Consider the following 17,500-nt stretch of genomic DNA (forward strand, 5'->3'; position numbering starts at 1 on the left):
ACTGCTTTTGCCTCTAATAGATCAGGTAAATATGAACTGAGAATGTGTTATAATACCCAAGGGGTCATTTCTGCATGGGAAAATAGCCCCCAACCCAATGAAAAGTTGCAGTGCTCTGCAGAGGAGGGAGCTTGTGTGGCCTTTCTGGTCATTTAGAGGGAATTGCAGGGATGAACCTCCAAAGGGATCCCTTATTTTGGTCTAGGAAGCTGTAATTTAATACCTTTTTAAAAAGTTTTAAAAACCGTTTTAGGGCTGTGGTAAACAGGGTCACGTCCAGTTTCCTCTGTGTGTGCAAGGAACCTGAGTGACCATCAAGGCTCAGGTGCTGAAACCACTGTCCCACTGTGAGGACAACCTGGTACAGCCCCCATTTCCACAGCAATTCCTAAAGGCAGCGCTGCCAGACTGGTCTCCACAGTGCTTGACAGGAAACCACCCAAATATTCCCTGGAAATGGTCATTGCAGCCACGGCCCTGTCCCCCACTGAGGAATACACTGATCCTGATGAAATTCCTCAGTGGTTTGCCAGCTGCCCTTCCATGGAACAAAAAAAAACCCCAAACCAAGCAAGAGTAAAGACTGAATTTCTTCTTGCTCCAAGGTTAATGAAACAGGCACAAAAATGAAATAAAACCACGCTTACAATTACTCTTTCCTTAGATCACCTATTAAGCAGCTCTCAAGACACTGACGTAGCTGGGATCAACCCTTACTCAAGATTCCTGGGCATTACTTATACAGAAAGGAATTAAGACTCCATGGGGAACTTCTCCTTATATATCTATTTGTTCCTTAAGCAAGTGGTTCCAGCCTGAAAAGTCTTTTGTAATTCATAACTTAATTAGGTTGCCAATTTTTAACAGTGCTATTAAAAGATGACTGACCTCCCCCAACTAATTATAGAAATATCAATGTCGTTTTGGCATGTCTAGGTAGATCTATTTTCTGATCAGAGAATAAACATAACTCATTAGTGACTGTGCTAGTGCCTAACAGGCTACAGATCTATTTATAGCAACGAAGGAAATCTTCCTGCCTGGAATTGTCAAACATGCACTAATGTTCAAACATTTTATGTGACCAGTGCACCAAAAAGACTATAATTTAAAGAAACAGATAAATAGATAACCATGCTTCATTCTCTTTTCTGTGTTTGCATATTATTCATACAGTAATATAATTCATTATTATCCCTCAAATCTGGTCAGAACATGGCAGTAATCAATCAAATCTGAGGTGAGAACTGATCTGGGGAATAAACATGCCTTACTTTGGCTTAAAGGGATATTGTGATTTGCAGCCCAATATTTTCCCCTTTCCATTTCACTGCTTTTCCTTTTGGTTATTCTATGGGGATTTTTAGACTACAGTTACTGGCAGCTACAGTGAAGAGCTTTCAGTTTAATTCAATTTAGCCAGATTCTAGGCAAGCACTAGGTAAGTGCCTCTCTGGCTACATACTCCACAGTCAAAGATGAAGCTCCCTTCTGCTTAGGCAGCAGAACTATGCAGAAAAATTACCTGAGTGTAGTGGAGTCTGATGATATCAAGTATTCATTTTTTTAAATATTGCTGTAATTCTAACATATATTAAAGCTGATAAACTGCTGAGACACTGAAGAAACTTTTGTTCCAATTATTGGCTTGCATTATCAGCTGGTGATAGTGTAACTAATAAACATTTCTTACTGTGTCTCACTGTGCCCTGCAGGTTCCCTGAAACAAAACCTAAGCCTGAAAATCAGGGCTCAAAACCACAAGAGTGTTAAGCCAAGGCCTCTACGGCCCCCTTATATACCACTGGGCTTCCAAATTTTACCTTAATGGGACAACTCATGGTCTCAAGGGAAAAAGCATCATCCTTGTGAACCTTTGTTGCTTTGATCCTTGCTGAGCAATGGGCTGTGCTCAAATTGCCAGTTGACACAGGCTCTGCCCCTCTGCTCTCAAAATGAGCAGGGGTGTATTTCTCTCTCCTCATCTCCTGCTCCCAGGGCCAGCAGAAGCTGCAGAGGCAGCACATTGGGCTCCCTCCGGAAGGATGTTAATGCTTTGTTTGGTTTGAATGTCTCACCTCACCCTCTGGCCAAGGAACAATCATCACGGGCAGACTCCGAAGGGAATTTTCTCGAGGTCTTCTGGAAGGAAGGATGATGCCAGGGATCTGTCAAGGGGAGAGAGTCATACCTCAGAAACCAGCATGGCTTTACCACACCTACCCACAAAAAAAAAAAAAAATAAAAATAGCATGACTGGTAAAATTAGGGTTGGAAATAAGTAGTGCAGGGTATTACAACAAGTACAGCACAAAAGACAGCCAGAGAAACTGGCAAGGGAACAAAATGCGCTGGGATCGGCGCAGAAGCAACCTTGGAACAAGTCAGGAAGGTAAGATCAAGTGGAAAAACCATGCTGCACTATCACTTGTTCTAGTACCTTGCAGTAGATGGCACTGTGGAATTCCCATGGGCCACTACGTTATTGGACTGACACGGGAATAATTGAAAAACCTTTCTTTTCCTCTTCGAGGGGTGTGATCAAGAATATTAGAAGTAAAAAATAACCTCATAAGAACTGATAGAAAATAAGGTGGAAAATGTATACTTTAAAAAAAAATCCCCCACAATCATGCAAACCCAGAAAACATTAGAGAGAAATAGCCTTAAAAGCAGAAAATTAATGGGAAGCAGGCTTTTTGTCTATCCCATGGGCACCAAAGATTCTACATGAGTCTTAACTAAACCACTCCATGAGGGGTTTCCAACTGGACCACAGTGCTGCAGACCCAGGCTCACAGAGTTCTCAAGTCCATCTGCAAGGCAGTAGGACTTTCCAAAGCATAGTATGAAAAGTGCAGGTTGGAAAGCAAAGGCACAGGTGACAGCACAACCTGTGGCTGTCAGACCCCACTTGGGGTGGACTTCGAATTTATTGAATTGCAGTGATTTCAACTGATATCTTCCACACCACAGGTCTTGCTCAGTCTTGGTAAGAGTCTTTTCTGCAGCTTGTTGATTTGGGGTGGTTTTTTTTATTGCAATGACATTTTCATTACCTGTGTTTATGAAAAGCGAATATCACCTTAAGGAAAAAAAAAGAGCGATTTTATTTTGTTTCTAACTGGTTTGGCATCCAAATTGATCTGTTTGCTAGTGGAGAACATAATCTCTGCCACAAGGAACTTGGCATGTCAGAGCAAACAGCACACACTTCTATGTACAGATACATATGCACAGGATTCCATCTGGCAAAGTGGGAGAACATTACAAGGAAAATACAAGGCCTTTTTTACCAGTCTTTTAATAAAATAATGAACTATCATGGTAAGACTTTTCAGAGTTGGAGTTTTCAAAAGGGTACAGTTGATTAAGCACACTCCAGCTCCTGCTATTTTGTTTCTAGCACAGAAGGTAAAGGAGGAACAACAGGTCCTAAGACTTTTGGCTGAATCAATGTATCCTTGGGTGCCCTGGCTGAAGAAAACTCAATGACCCCTTGCAAAACTCATCTTCTGCTTGAACAAGTGCAGTTGGAAAAGGATGAATAGACTAATCATTGCTTTTTAAGGAAACCATCATCTGCCTGTCTGAAATCCCTGTCCATGCTGTCATAGCTATTAACAGCATCTCTTACTGTAAACACTATTTTCCCATCTTTATTTCTCGTTCATATATTTTGTATATATAGAAGTTCTTGTATATAATTATCTCTAGTGTATCCTGAGATACTCGACCACTTTTTCATGCTGGTTATATGACCAGGCAATTGATGGAGCAATAGAAAGATTTCTTTCTCCCCATCACTATTTTTTTTTTTTTTAAGGAATGTTCACCACAGGACCAAGGGCAACTCCTTTGGCACGTTTGCCTGTGCTTTCTGAATATTTATTTAGTATCATTGTTTAGTACTGAATTCTCTGATTAATCTTCACTGACAGTAACTCCAAGAAAAAATTACACAGCTTCAAAAAGTGTGTGGGCAAATTCATGGCAGAAAAATCTACTAAGGCTATTAAATACAAAACCAGAAAGTCCCTAAACTGCAAATTGCTGGAAGTTGGAAGAGTGTTCCAAGGAAGTATCACTGTATCTTTTGCTTGTAATTTTCCCTGGGCATCTGCTTTTGGCCAGCGTTGGAGACAGGGTACTGAGCCAGACGGATCTTTGGTCTGACTCACTGCTGTAACAATTTTACAGAAGTGTCATGAGAGAGTCGTGACAGATGCAGGGACGCAGGTGAAGAATGCTCTTTTTTTTGTTGTTATAAATAACACACTTTTTTCCCTCTCTTTTCTTTTTTCTTTCTTTTTCTCCCCTGCCTCCCTCCTCCAAGTAATTAATGTGCCGCGTTTTGCTGTGAGAAGCCATTTAGCTTCAGTCATTGTTTGGCCAGAGATGGCCTTCACAAGTTCAACCTAACTGAAAATGTTGTGGGGAAAGAGAAATCTCTCTATCCCTGGAGGAATTAAAGCTCTCAGTGAGAATTCACTGGTCTGATCCTTTGTGTAACCACAGTGTTGTTGCTGAGCTCCTGCTCTCTATTAGCCTCCCGTGCAGTCTAGGGTTTAACTTGGCAGAACTCAGGGTTTTCAGAGAAATTGGTTCAGCTCTTTAACCATCACGTTTACCAGCCCACATGCAAAATCCCTAAATATCAAAAGTCACGGATACTTTGAGAGCACATGAAAATCCATGACTCACATGACAGCTGTGACAAAAATGCAGTCCTTCTTATTGCCTTTTTGTTTATGGTCTTTCAGCCAACTTCCAGTGTAGAAGTTCAAGTCAATTTTCGAATAAATGAGTAAAGTTTAATAGCAATACCTTGAAATCTTTGCTAAAACTCAGATACAGTTTTCTTCGTCTTTGCTTCATCTGTAGCTCTTATAAACCAAAGAATAATATTAACAAAAATATACTGTTTGCTTGAAAAGTCTTTATTTTTATGTTTATTATATTTATTTAGTTTTTAAGATTGCTTTTTGCACATCTGGTACTCAGGCATTTGCACATATACATTTTAACACTCTTTCTTTTAAATACACTAATATGAATGTCAGCCACTGATAAAAGGGTAAAATCTTCAATCAATCGTGTGTCTTCACACAATTGTGATGGTGGATCAAAAGAATATTTCAAGGGCTGTCATCATATATGCCAGTTCATGAAAAAATTCAGTAATCACAGGTTTTGAGATCTCACCTGGATATTGAAAGGTCGCTTTAATTTGGCATAAATCTGTGCAGCCAAAAGTGTTATCTCTGCCACCCTCTCCTCCATCACACCCTCGACTACCGCTCTTTCCTGCCTCTCCTGTGCTGGCACTGATGTCACCCTTCAGCCTGATCTTTCTGCCCCATGGCTGTGGAACAAGGATGAGTGAGGGCTGGACTGTTCCTCTGACCCAGCACAAGCCACTTTCTCATTAAAGTGGCCGCATAACCACGGTCCTTGGCTCTTACATCAAGTGTTGTGTCCTGAACAGTTTACCTGCTTTGCTTCTGTTTCAGCTGTGGGAGGTTATACAGGGGAGGAGACAGACTTCAAAATATGAATGGGAATCAGCCCCCAATACCTGCCCTAATCCGAGGATAAGCTGAATTCTCCAGCTGCTCCCCCAGACAGCAGGTTGCTGTGGAGCACACCCATCACAAGCACACTGCACTTCTATACTGATGCCATCACCAAAGCAAGCCATTTGCTGATATCTGCAACCAGTTAAGTCCTTAAATGGCTGCCAAGAGGAATTATCTGGTCGATAATCTGAGCCTGACAAGGCCAGTTGCAGCTGTTATCTGGGAAGGGAACGAGGGCAGAGAGTGAAGGTCTCCCAGTGCACGCCGTACTGGAAGGTTATGGCTGTGGGCTGTGACCTTCTCCCTTCTCTTCTCCCTGAGTTCTGCTAATAAATAAATAAAGAAGTGGTGACCTCTTGGCAGGTTTATCAGCCACAGGAAAGCAAGGACTGTGAGGAAAAGGAGGCCAATCCAGACGTGGGTGCTAGGTCAGGATGCAGCAGGAGCAGAGCAGGACTGCTACTTCTGTCGGCTCCTAGAAGCAAACCAAAGTACAGTCTCTCCCAAAAGAAGGATGAGACATTGCTCCTGGTGTCAACTCCTAACCCCTCCACCTGTGTCATGCCCAGGTTGGTCTAACAGCTTTTGTTTTGACTCATCATCTGGAAGCAGTGACTAGATCTTACCCAGAAAAACTTCGACATAGTGGGCATTCAAATACAACCCAAAGCATTGTGGAAGCCTCTCTGAGCTCACACAAACACATATATTAAAAGAATTAAGAAATGGGTGGTGAAATGAAAGTCTACACATTCCCGTGAAATAGATCTGCTGTGCAGGGGAGGAATCATCCAAGCACACGGAGGATTAAATTACTCTCTTGAGCTCAGTCTTAACAACAAGAGTAAGTCATGATCATCCCCTGCCTCTGAACATGGGCCAGTTAGTACAATCCCATGGGGGGACAAAAGGCAGTTGTGATTGTGGAGACATGAACATGGTCTACAACAGGCTTTCAGCAAGGCAAGTGACAAATGCTGTCTGGATGAATGAATTGGTTAAAATGTGATGGTCTAGAAGGTACAAAAACTGCTTTCCCTTTGAAGGGGAATACTTGACATCAGGAGATCCTGAACCAGAAACCAATTAGGATCTTTAGTCTTACTCCTAACTCACCTATCAGCCTCTAAATGCTGAGGATGCTTTTCTGAGTATTTCCAGTTGTATTCTAATTACAAGCTGAAATTGTATTTCCTTCCTTCCTTCCTTCCTTCCTTCTCCTAATTTCTTAAAAATACAGATATTAGCAATTCAGCCTGTTCATTTGCTTCCATAACCAACAATAGCTGCTGTGTGGTGCCTTCCAGGAACACATGATGGGTAAGTTTTCTTGTCTTTTCTATATTTACCCTTGTTTTTTGCCATGGTTTCCAACTTTGCCATTTACTTGTTGTATTCGTATTAAAGAGAGGCCTGAAATGTCATTTGAGATGTTTCACCTCTAGTAGTAATGCTACTTAACTTTTAAAAATTTATTTCCTTTTTTTTTAATTGATGTAGTTTTCTTCCACTTATGACTTCTTCCCCCCCTCATTTTGTGTCTTGGCGAAATGTTCTTATCTGCAAGAGAAATGAGCACAATTTTCCTGTTTCTATTACAATATATTTTAAAATCACATCTTTGAGCAATCCCTCCTGAAGACCTGTTGGCTGGTTTCTGGCTTTGACTTCTTGTTTGGAGAAATTGTAACCTGTTGGGCCTTAATTATAATGACTCCAAGATTCTCCAGCTGCCTTGGATTTTACTATTTCCTCTTGCTATATTTCTTCCACTACTCCACCTCTTCTTTGCCTCCAACTCTTCTGCTCTTCTTCTGATGAACGGAATTAAAACTTTCACTAGCAGAAATTATGGTGTGCAGCTGTGCACACCATTTGCTGATCCCAGATTCTTTCCCTCTGTTTATGCTTTCCACACAGATTGTTGCTGCCACTGGAAAAACAAATTAAATAAAACTGGCACCCAGCTTACTGGTGAGACCAGCCGTAAACAAGCCGGGGAATGTTGGAGCTGTGAGATAGCCTTAAGAAACTGAAATTAAATAAAAAGCCCAGCTGCAAAGAACCATTTAGCACAAATGCCTAGAAAGTATCACGAAGTTGAGGGTTGCCAAAGGGGGATGACTTTGGGTTTATTTTTATTGAGCCTAATAAGCTTTGGTGTTTTTCTCCAGGTTGGGGCGGTAACAGGTTGACTTGGAGGTTCTGAGGAGGATAAAAGGCCTTTTGCTAAAAGGCCAGGATTTCTAGCAAAGGATTTATTTCTTTTCTCCTATACTCAGCAAACTGTTTTGCTTTCTTATTAGTTAATGAGTATGGAGAACAAGGGGAAACATTCCCTCCTCTGTGTTAAGATACACACAGGGGTCTGCTGAGATATTTCAAGTCTGGAACCTAACTGGCAAAATGTTGGGTACCTTCCAACGCGTGTCGCCAGCTGCATGTGAATATGCATCCCTGAAGTGCTAGCATTTGGCAGCCATCGAGATCTGCAAATATTAAAGTATTCATTCTTGGACCTACCTATATGTTTATAACTTGCCTTCCCCAACTGTGTGTGAGAGTCCAAAACCAAAGAATCCCCAAATACCCTTTATATGCTCTCTGGCTCTCACTCCCACACACACTCGTACGTGCATGTGCATGTATGCATAGTTATTAGTCAAAAATACATGCAGACATACACAAAAAACAAGGAAAGCTGCCCTTGAAGGGACATTATTCACAAGGTGTAGCATTTGCAGCCTAATTTTCGTCCTTTTATTCGATAGCAGATAATTTCACTGTTCTTTTTCTTTTATAAGGTATTCTGAGCCGAACACGGCGTTACCAGAAACTTGCAGAGGGCTATAGGTGGATAAAAGGCACGTCATAAACTGGTCTGAGAGACAGGTTATGGGGTGGAAAGGAAGCTGCAGGCTATAGAGGGGGCCTCTAAGGGGCAAAAGAGAAAAAAAAAAAGCTTGTATAGATTTTTTTTAGCGTTCTTACTCCAAATGAACTTGCAAACCTCTTCTCCTGTGTGTCCAGCCAAGTGATTTCAGCCATTGCAAGCGATGATTGCTGCACATTCCTCTGTCGCAGAGGCAGCAGGCATCGGTGGGGAAAGGTGGGAAGGGTGGAAAAAAGCCAAAAATGACCCCCTACCTACCTTTGAAAGGTGTGATGTTCCTTGCCTCATCCCCCTCACCTCCACAGTGCTTCCTTTCCTCCCTCCCACCCACACATCAATAAGGCGAATGAGGATTTCAAGCTATGCAGTTCTTGGAAACAGGCTGGGGAGCCAGCGGCGCTGTAACCAACGCGTGATCCTCCTTTTAGGAATGAGCCCCACGCTCTGTGTACAGTGCTGGGGCACGAAAGCCTCTCTGCCATCTCTGCCATCTGGGCAAGAGGCAAAGCCTTTGGTGAAAGTTCCCTCAGGGCTGGGAAAAACAGTATTTCTGAAAGCAGATGGGCATTATGTATGTAAGATATAACGTAACTTTGTTTTTCACAAAGGCTTCTATTCAGCAGGGCACGGAGCTGGGAGACTCTGAACAGGGCAGGACACCTCACAGTCAGACTGAAGACGGTAAACACATACAGGAGATAAAAGTTTGACATTCTTTGGAGGGAAACCTGGTCAGAAGTCAAGCTTTTGATGTGGACACAAGCCTCGTCTCCTGCCTTACTTCTGCAGCCAGTGACTCCAAATTCCAGTAAAGTCAGACTGGAGATGAAGTCCCTTCTCTCACCCTTTCAGTCCTGTCGCCACCATCACCACCTCAAACGGGTGGCTGGTGCATTGGAGGTCCTGCTTTCATCTGACTCATTCTCCTTTTCTGTCACAGTGACCTCCAGTGGTTCTCTTCATTTATGTCCTTCATGCCGTGTCCCTCTAAAGAAACTCACCTAATTTTTTCCCTATTTTCTTTCAAACATCCACAGAGCAGAACACGTTGGAGGGAAGAAATCACAACACATCAGATTACCATTGTTGCTTGTGTGGGCACTGGATTCCTCCTCTCTGAACGTGCAGGAAAGGCATGCATCTGGGAGACTGGTGAAATAATTAGCTGGTGAAACAGAACCATTACTTGTGACTATTAAATGAATGGGTAAAACTGTTCTGAGATCTGCCAAAGTGCCCACATAGAAAAATCGGTCTGCTCGAGGGGAGGGAGGGGGTGCAAGGTTTGGAAAAACTGATTTGCTGAAGTTTGAAGCAGGTCAGGGAAGACTGGGGGAGGGGAAGGGACTAACTTCATCTCTGAGGTGGTCCCACTTTCAAGAACTTTGTGAGCCCTCTTTCTGGAAGTGGTTCTCTTTATACATTCAGACTTGGCTGGCAGCAGTCACCTTGCTTGGCCTTCCCTTATTTAAAGAAACAGCTGCATATGTCAGTGTTTTTGTTGCTATAACTTTGTACCTTGTGCCAGAAGCTCTGAAGTTATAAGCCTGCTCACCTTATACGTACAGCTTATAAATCTGTGCTCTAAAGAGACCTGATGGGACAGCCCTGGAGGACAGGAATGAAAGGGAAGGGCATCAGAGGCTAGGAATGAGACACTTCTGTAGGCAAAGAAGAGAGAGATCATTATAGACTGGAAATGGAATTGTCTTGAAAATGAGTCAAAGGCTGTCAAACTCTAAGGGTCCCTTGGGAATATTTTTTATGCAGACAAAACTACCAGTGAACCCAGTGGAAGGTTTGCATGATTAAGGGCCATTGAATACTGCCCTAGAGCAAAGGTTCTTCATCCAGAGGGTGGTTGGGCAGTGGAACAGGCTCCCCAGGAAAGTGGTCACTGCACCAAGCCTGACAGAGTTTAAGAAGTGTTTGGATGATACTCTCAGGCACATGGTGTGACTCCTGGGGATGGTCCTGTGCAGGGCTAAGGGTTGGACTCAATGATCCTTGTGGGTCCCTTCCAACTCAGCATATTCTGTGATTCGCTCACCTGCCCAAGTCCAACAACATCAACAACACAAAGCAGAAGTCTGGGTGTTAAAGAAAATTATCACGAATGAATTTGTAGTCTATTGTTGAAAACTGCATCAGGGAAAATTTACACATGAATTTCCCTGCTTGGAAATGCCTGTGGTGTTCACTTTTGCTTGGAGATAGCCGTGCATCTGGTCTGCTGTGCTCTTCCTCATTCTTGATAGCCCTGTCTAGTGGCAGAAGGGAAAATACTGGTGAAATGCAGGATGACTCCCAAGAATCCAGTGTGAGATCAACCTCTGGTTTCTGGGCTAGCTACTGACACTTTTTTTCCAGCTGGATGAGGAGCCTGCCCTGAGCTGAGCTGAGCTGAGCCTGCCTGTGCACACGAGGAGATGACGGACGGGTGAGCGCAGCCTGCAGCTCGATGCCTGTGTGCCAGTCCCAGGGATAGCTCCTGCTAACATCAACAAAAGCTCTGCAGGGTGTTTACAGTGCACCCAGACAAGCATTCCTTTCACGATACCTAACAGACATTGTACATACCACTGCAGATTGTTCCATATAATCCTACCTAGGCTCTGACAAATCAGACCACATCGCGGACCACTCGTCCCCAGATTCAGGCAACTTGCCATTGTGCTCTTTGTCCTCTTCATGTGCTAAAATCACCTAAGATGAGCCACACGTTTTCCTGAGTGCTTTTGTTCGGAGTATTTTGATTAGATCCTTGGATGTGGTTTTCATTATGCATGCATATGCTCTTACTACAATGCTGCTTAAATGATAACATGCACAGCAAAATGTTCATGTGAGTGTGTTCTAAATTTACTGGTGATTTTGGACTGTAAGACTAACTCTTGTTACGTCTGTCTCTGTTGGTCTCTGGCTGCTGGCTTTTTTTATAAGTGTAGCTATTAATGGTCCCAGTGGGTTGATCTTCGTCTGATAAAAATGTCTCTTAAATGGATTAAATATAAATGACGGATCATCTGTTGTTAGAGCTGCTCTTAACTCCAAGCATTTACCCCATGTCATCTTATCATTATCTGAGTAACTCAAATACAGTCAAAGTGATTGTGATATATTTATTTAAAGTTTTCCTTCTTCTGCCAATACTGAGCCTCTGAAGCTGAGCAAAGCTGAGAGCTCTGGATCTGCTTAGCCCTGTGGAGTCCTGCTCTATGAGTAAGTACAATGCAAAAGTAAAATTAAAAATCAATGGATGTCAGCTGCATTTCATTAATGTAGATAACAGTCTCTGTATCTTATTTCATGATCTGGTGTTCCAAATAGAAACAAATCTACTCTGTCCTGTGAGGAACTTCCTGTAGCCATTGCACAATAGATAGGCTACTTGAGAGGAGGCCTTTTAAAGAACAGCTTCTCTGTGTCTTTCACGCTTAATAATCCCAAACTTTTGTCAGGTTTTTATACTAATGTCAATTCCTCACAGCATATCGTTTGGAACTGAGTGTCCTTCAAGCAGCTGTCATTAATGCTGTCCTGTGCTGCCCAGTTGTACTGAGAGATGAGCCTACAGACTTCTCCAGCCCCTGGTGGTGCTTCTGGCCCTGCTCTTTCCCTTCTTCTTCCCCCTTCTTTGCAGAGTCTGTGCCTTTTCATGGTTTTGCTGTACGTGGCTGATAGATTCTATATCCAACAAATGCACAGAACCTCTCTGTGTTCAGTGCTTGCAACGCTGAGCACTCCTCTCTGGGGACAAAGGAATCATGCAATCCCTGCTTATTTATGGATAAGCAATGATTTGGGACTCATATTGGTGTGTTAGACTCAAACTGCTTGAGGCTGTGAAGCAAGACTGCCAACCCAAGGTACATCTCTCAGTATAGTTAGTGAGCTACAAGGAGACCCATCCTTCATCCCTTGTGATTTCCTGTGTGTGAGTGGAATGTCATCACTATACAATAAGAAGACTCATCATTATCCCCAAAAGCATGATAAGCCCATTTTGTCTTATGAAAAAAAATCTATTAAGTCCATGTGCTTTCCTGGTAAATCTCTCTTGGTTGTTATTGGAACACGAACTGGAGTGATGCAAAAGGTAGAAAGGAAAAGAATCTATTTACAGACACTTCTTGCCTGCTGGCATTGAAAACTGTAGACATTTTGAGCGGGTACAGAAAAGCCCTAAATCTTCCCTGTTTTGTCTCAGAATTCCAAAAGCAGACCGGCCTAAAAGCCTGACTGAGGAATTGGTTACTAAAGCCCCCAGTTCTAATGTTGATGGGCCACCACCCCTATGATCCCTGGCCTGGATGAGAGGAGCCTTGGGGTAGTTTGCATTTCGCTCTGAGGGTTGATCTGGTTGTAGAACTGAAGCACAAAGTTGTAGAACTGAACCACAGCCACTTTTCTTCTGACTGGGAAAAGATTTGACCTTATTTGGACCAGAGTTTAGCTGCACCAAGTGCTTGTGTCTTGTGTATTGTATGCACGTCCTTTCAGCTCCTAGAGGGTGAAAGAGCATGAGAATAAGTTTGTGAGAACAGGTGAAGTGTCTAACAGCATGAAAAACTTGAACTGTGTCAGAGTAGGTCTTCTTCTTCACCCCTCCAGTGCAGTGACAAAATGGAAAAATGGACACATAACGGAAAACTCAGGTTACAAGGCAGGATAATTCTACCTTTTGTTGTGCCCTAGTTTTCTGCTTGAGTGATCCAGATCTTACAAAATGTATTTCTAATGGCTTTAATCTGCACAAATCCCTCCTGCCTCTAACATGCTTGTACAGGCACAGTCATGGCAAGAATGGCAGTTCCAATATATTGCTGCTCATAAAGGATTTTGGTTAGTGCATGTGCAGGGTTTATCTGGTAGTTCAACTGGGAAAGAAATCCCTTCAAATTTTCAGAAGTTTTTATAAAGGCAACTTCATCCACAATATACAGAGTGGCCTTAAACACTCTTTCTAAAGTTCAAGTCTGTATTTTATCATTGCAGTGCACTCAGTAATGTGCAGAGGATACTGGGATGCTCCCAGCACAGAATCCAGCTGCTGGAAAAGGATAGTCTATGGCATATGCACTGCAAACCACTCTGTTGGATCACTAACTCATTTGGAGAGAAAGGCATGGAGAGGGTTAGATCATAGGTATTTTCCACAGTAAATTATTTAATATTAACTATAGGAAAAAATTATCTGTGAGGAGAACAGTCCAGGAAACCAATTAAAAAAGGGGACTCTAGGGGGTATGTATTCAGAGAATTGTGGGGGAAGTTGTGTGCAAAGCTCCCACTCAAGTCAATGTCTAGAGGGGCATCGTGGTGGATGGGCAGTGAGAAAATGTCTTTAAAATGACCACCTTTAGCTGGGTAAATAATGAAACCTATGACTTACTAGGTAATGACTGTGTTCATAGCCTGATTAAAAAGCTGGGATAACCAACCATGAAAAAACAAAACAAAACAAGACCCAAACCAAACAAAACAAAACCAAGGACAACAAAACCCCAAACAAACCAAACCCCAAACAATCCAGTGAGGGGGAGGAGGGCAGGCTACATGTCAGTGCTTTGCCTTTCTGCACCCAGCTTTTTGCACAGCTCAGAACACTTCAGAAAAGTGGGCAAATCTGACTCCATTTTGGATAATAACCGGGACAAAGAAGCAAAATGACTTTGCAAAGGGGTGCTCCCCCCATTAAAATCAAGGGTGAATGCACATGCCTGTTTTGTTCTAGAAGCCCTTAGCTGAGACTGGTGGTGGTCTCAGCAGAGCACACAATGTACTTTTTAATGAGTTTGTTGCTCACATGATCTGACTCCTCACTCTGATGCTTCCCATTTGATCATGGGAGGTATTGTGGTGTGGTGCTTAAAAGGTAGCTTGTGCTTCCTCTGCTAGTATCTATTTTGTAAATAACAAAAAGCCCTTCAGACTCCACAGAAACTATTATAGCACCTTTTCTCTGCAGTAAATTATGACCAAACAACAAAATGTTTTAAACTCTCAAAGACTGTAACTAAATACAGCCAGCATTCCCCTACTTTCTGAATTACTGCAAGAGAGCCAAATTCTCTGTGGTGGCTCAGCAGATCAAGGGCACTTACTCATAAGTGAACACTCATGCTTACAACACTGTAGGTGCATTGTATCGGAAATAGTGCTGTCCACATTTTGGGATGGTGAATGCTTAAAGCTGAGCCAAACAGTTCCTGTGCCTGAAATCCCTTCCTTGAGAGCATAGAGCCACTCCAGAGGACAGGCATGAACTGCACTGGTTGTTTTTTGCGTGTCTTGAATGCCAAATGAATGTCTGTATTTACAAAGGACCACGAAACTCTGCGAGTGGGACTCCACTGTTACTGAGCTCCCACTGCCAAGTGCACGGAGCCTGAAAAGGTCTGTGATTGAGGTCCAGCACAAGGCAACTGCTGTGAAGAGCTGTCATCATTTGATGCCTCTTAGGCACTTTTAAGTTCTGTAGTAAACATGGTGACTGCTTTAAAACCAGAGCAGCCGTGGGGTGACAAACATATGTTCCCCTTGGAGGTCTTGGGCAGCAGTGATGTTTCTGACTGGGTTGGTTGGATCTGCTGTTCAGTGCCCTTGGGAGGTAGTCCACCATCTCCTGGCTTCATTTCTTTGTAATTCTGACTTGTATTTGGCCTCTCAAGCTCGTAAACTGTTTTTTTAGAAAATTTCAGCCAAAAGAGTCACATCGTTTTTAAACGTGAAACAAGGAAAATCAATTGTATTATCCACGTTAAAAATCTGGAATTTCTTCTAGGAAGCACCAGCACCTCTGTGGCTCACAGAGGGGAAAATGGAAATTTGGAAGTGCATCCTCTGTGTTGGTAATGCTCTTTTATCACCTCGAAGAACCCCCGGCCATGTTGTAATCCTCTGAATAACCACACCAATTTAGTGAAATCTCCTTTATCAAGGAAAGCCTCCATCGTGGCTCATGCCCAGAGGCATGAAGGCAAAAGCAGACTTTTCCCACAACTCCTGCCTATCCAGGAGATTGGGAAGAGGCACTGGGATGGGGCAGTGTAAAGCAACAGTGAGGAGGAAGCCTCCCCAGGAAACCTGGTTGGTTTTCCTGCCGCCAGGTGAGGAGAGAGCAGGAGGAACCTGCTGGGTCTGCTGAGGGGAGAACGTGACCCACCAGCAGAAAAGCTGGGGTGAAGGGCCTGGGGAAACACAAAATCAGTGACTGAGAGGCAGGATGTGGAGAAAGGACCTGCTGTGACAGAAGATTGGTGAAGGAAGCTGATGTGGGTGAGGCGAGGTCTGGGATTAGCTGGCCAAGGAGGAAGGAAGATGAGGTGTTCCTGGGGATGGCAGAAACAGAGCTGAAAGGACATGAATGTGAAAGTGCAGTCTTTCAGGAGGTCATTTAATTCAACAATTAAATATTGAAGTTCCGTTTTTTTCTGACATCATGTACATCAGAAAATATTGGAATAAATCCTGATTACTGCGGGAGTATTTGAGTGTAGTTGAACCATTTGGGTTGAACTATCTGAGAAACTGTAATCTCTGGAAGATTTTAGTTAGGAAGGCAAAGCTGCTCTAGTTTGTCTCAGAAGTAGGGATCTTCAGGATTTGTTTTCCTGCAAAGCTGAGAGCTCAGAAAAACTTGCATTCAACTTTGTAGAGTCTGCAGTGGTGACTTTCAAACCAGAGCCTGTGAATCACAGGATCCATAGAAAGCTTTCTTAAGGCCTGCATAAAAATCTTTAAGAAAAAGAGGATTTTTGCTAGAATTCTCTACAGTTGCAAATTGGAAACTAGGAAAACAATTACAAGTACTTAAATGGACAGTGTAAAGACGAGGGGAGACCAGAGACGCTTGAAAATCAGTTTTCCTCTTACAAGGAGGCCAGTTCTATGGAGTCAAGGTTAAGCATTTGGGTTTGGTTTTATGCTCCTTGGGCCCCCTGTCTGCCAAGGATCATCTTTTCTGACGAAGATAAATTGCCTCTGCCCGCCACAGCTTTCAGTTTTAGTTCCAGCTGGGGTATGCTGGTAATCCTGAGATAAAAAATAGTCTTCTGAATATGTTGCAGTTAACTTCAGTTGTATAAATCCAAGCATTAGCTGGATGCTATAAATAGGCAGGATGTGCAAGGAGGCCAAGTTGAAAATGTGCAGAAACCATGCCTTTTTTCTGTAGTGCTATGCTTCATCATGTATAATATTTTTCATCTGAAAAGGAAACAGTGTGCATGTGCTTTGTGGCTGCAGTAATTAACTGGACATAATGAAGCGTTGAATTTCACACTTTGGAGAAGCAGATTGGGAAGGATGGGTAATTTTTTTCTCAAGTTTTCTTGCTTTTAGTACTTTCCTGGAGGTATTTTTCGGCAAGATGGGGTAGAGAGCAGAAATACATCTGGTTTATATTACATGATGGCTGTACTTTGGCAACGGGAAAAGATGGCACTTAAAAAAAAAGGAAAGAAGAATAAAAAAAGAAAAGTTTGGCAACTGCAGAATAGAACAACAAAAATTACAAGAACTATCTTAAAATTCCCAGGATTTGTAATTTGTTTTTCCATGCTTGCATTTTTCTGATGTTGCTGGTATTAAAGGGGTGAGACAGAGGAAATTCAGTGGGATTTTGCAAAGCGCAGATATCTCCGTGAAACAATCTCCTTTATTCAGGTTGCCCCCACAGCAGCTGCTCTGATTAACACGTGGGTGGTGGTGAAAGGGATAAGAAACAGGGCTCATATGTTCACTTTAGGAAAAGTGATAGATCATAGGTTTTTTTCTCATGTTTTCTTCAACAAGTGGCCACGAAGTACTGGAGGTAGTTTCTCCCTCAGCTGCTGTTATCTCTGGGTATTGAGCAAAGGTAAAATTAATGCAGATGTTTTTGGGACCAGAGCCACCTGAGGCTTTGTGGTGGGAGAGGGGAAAAGTTATTCAAGCAACGCAGCAGCACCTTGGGATGTGTCACCTCCTGCAGTTCCCGTTTTTAATTTCCTTCATATATTCACCCAGGAAACAGGGTATTTTT

The sequence above is a fragment of the Neopelma chrysocephalum genome, unplaced genomic scaffold (genome assembly GCF_003984885.1).
Source record: "Neopelma chrysocephalum unplaced genomic scaffold, ASM398488v2 Primary Assembly neopelma1_188, whole genome shotgun sequence".
NCBI lineage: Eukaryota > Metazoa > Chordata > Aves > Passeriformes > Pipridae > Neopelma > Neopelma chrysocephalum.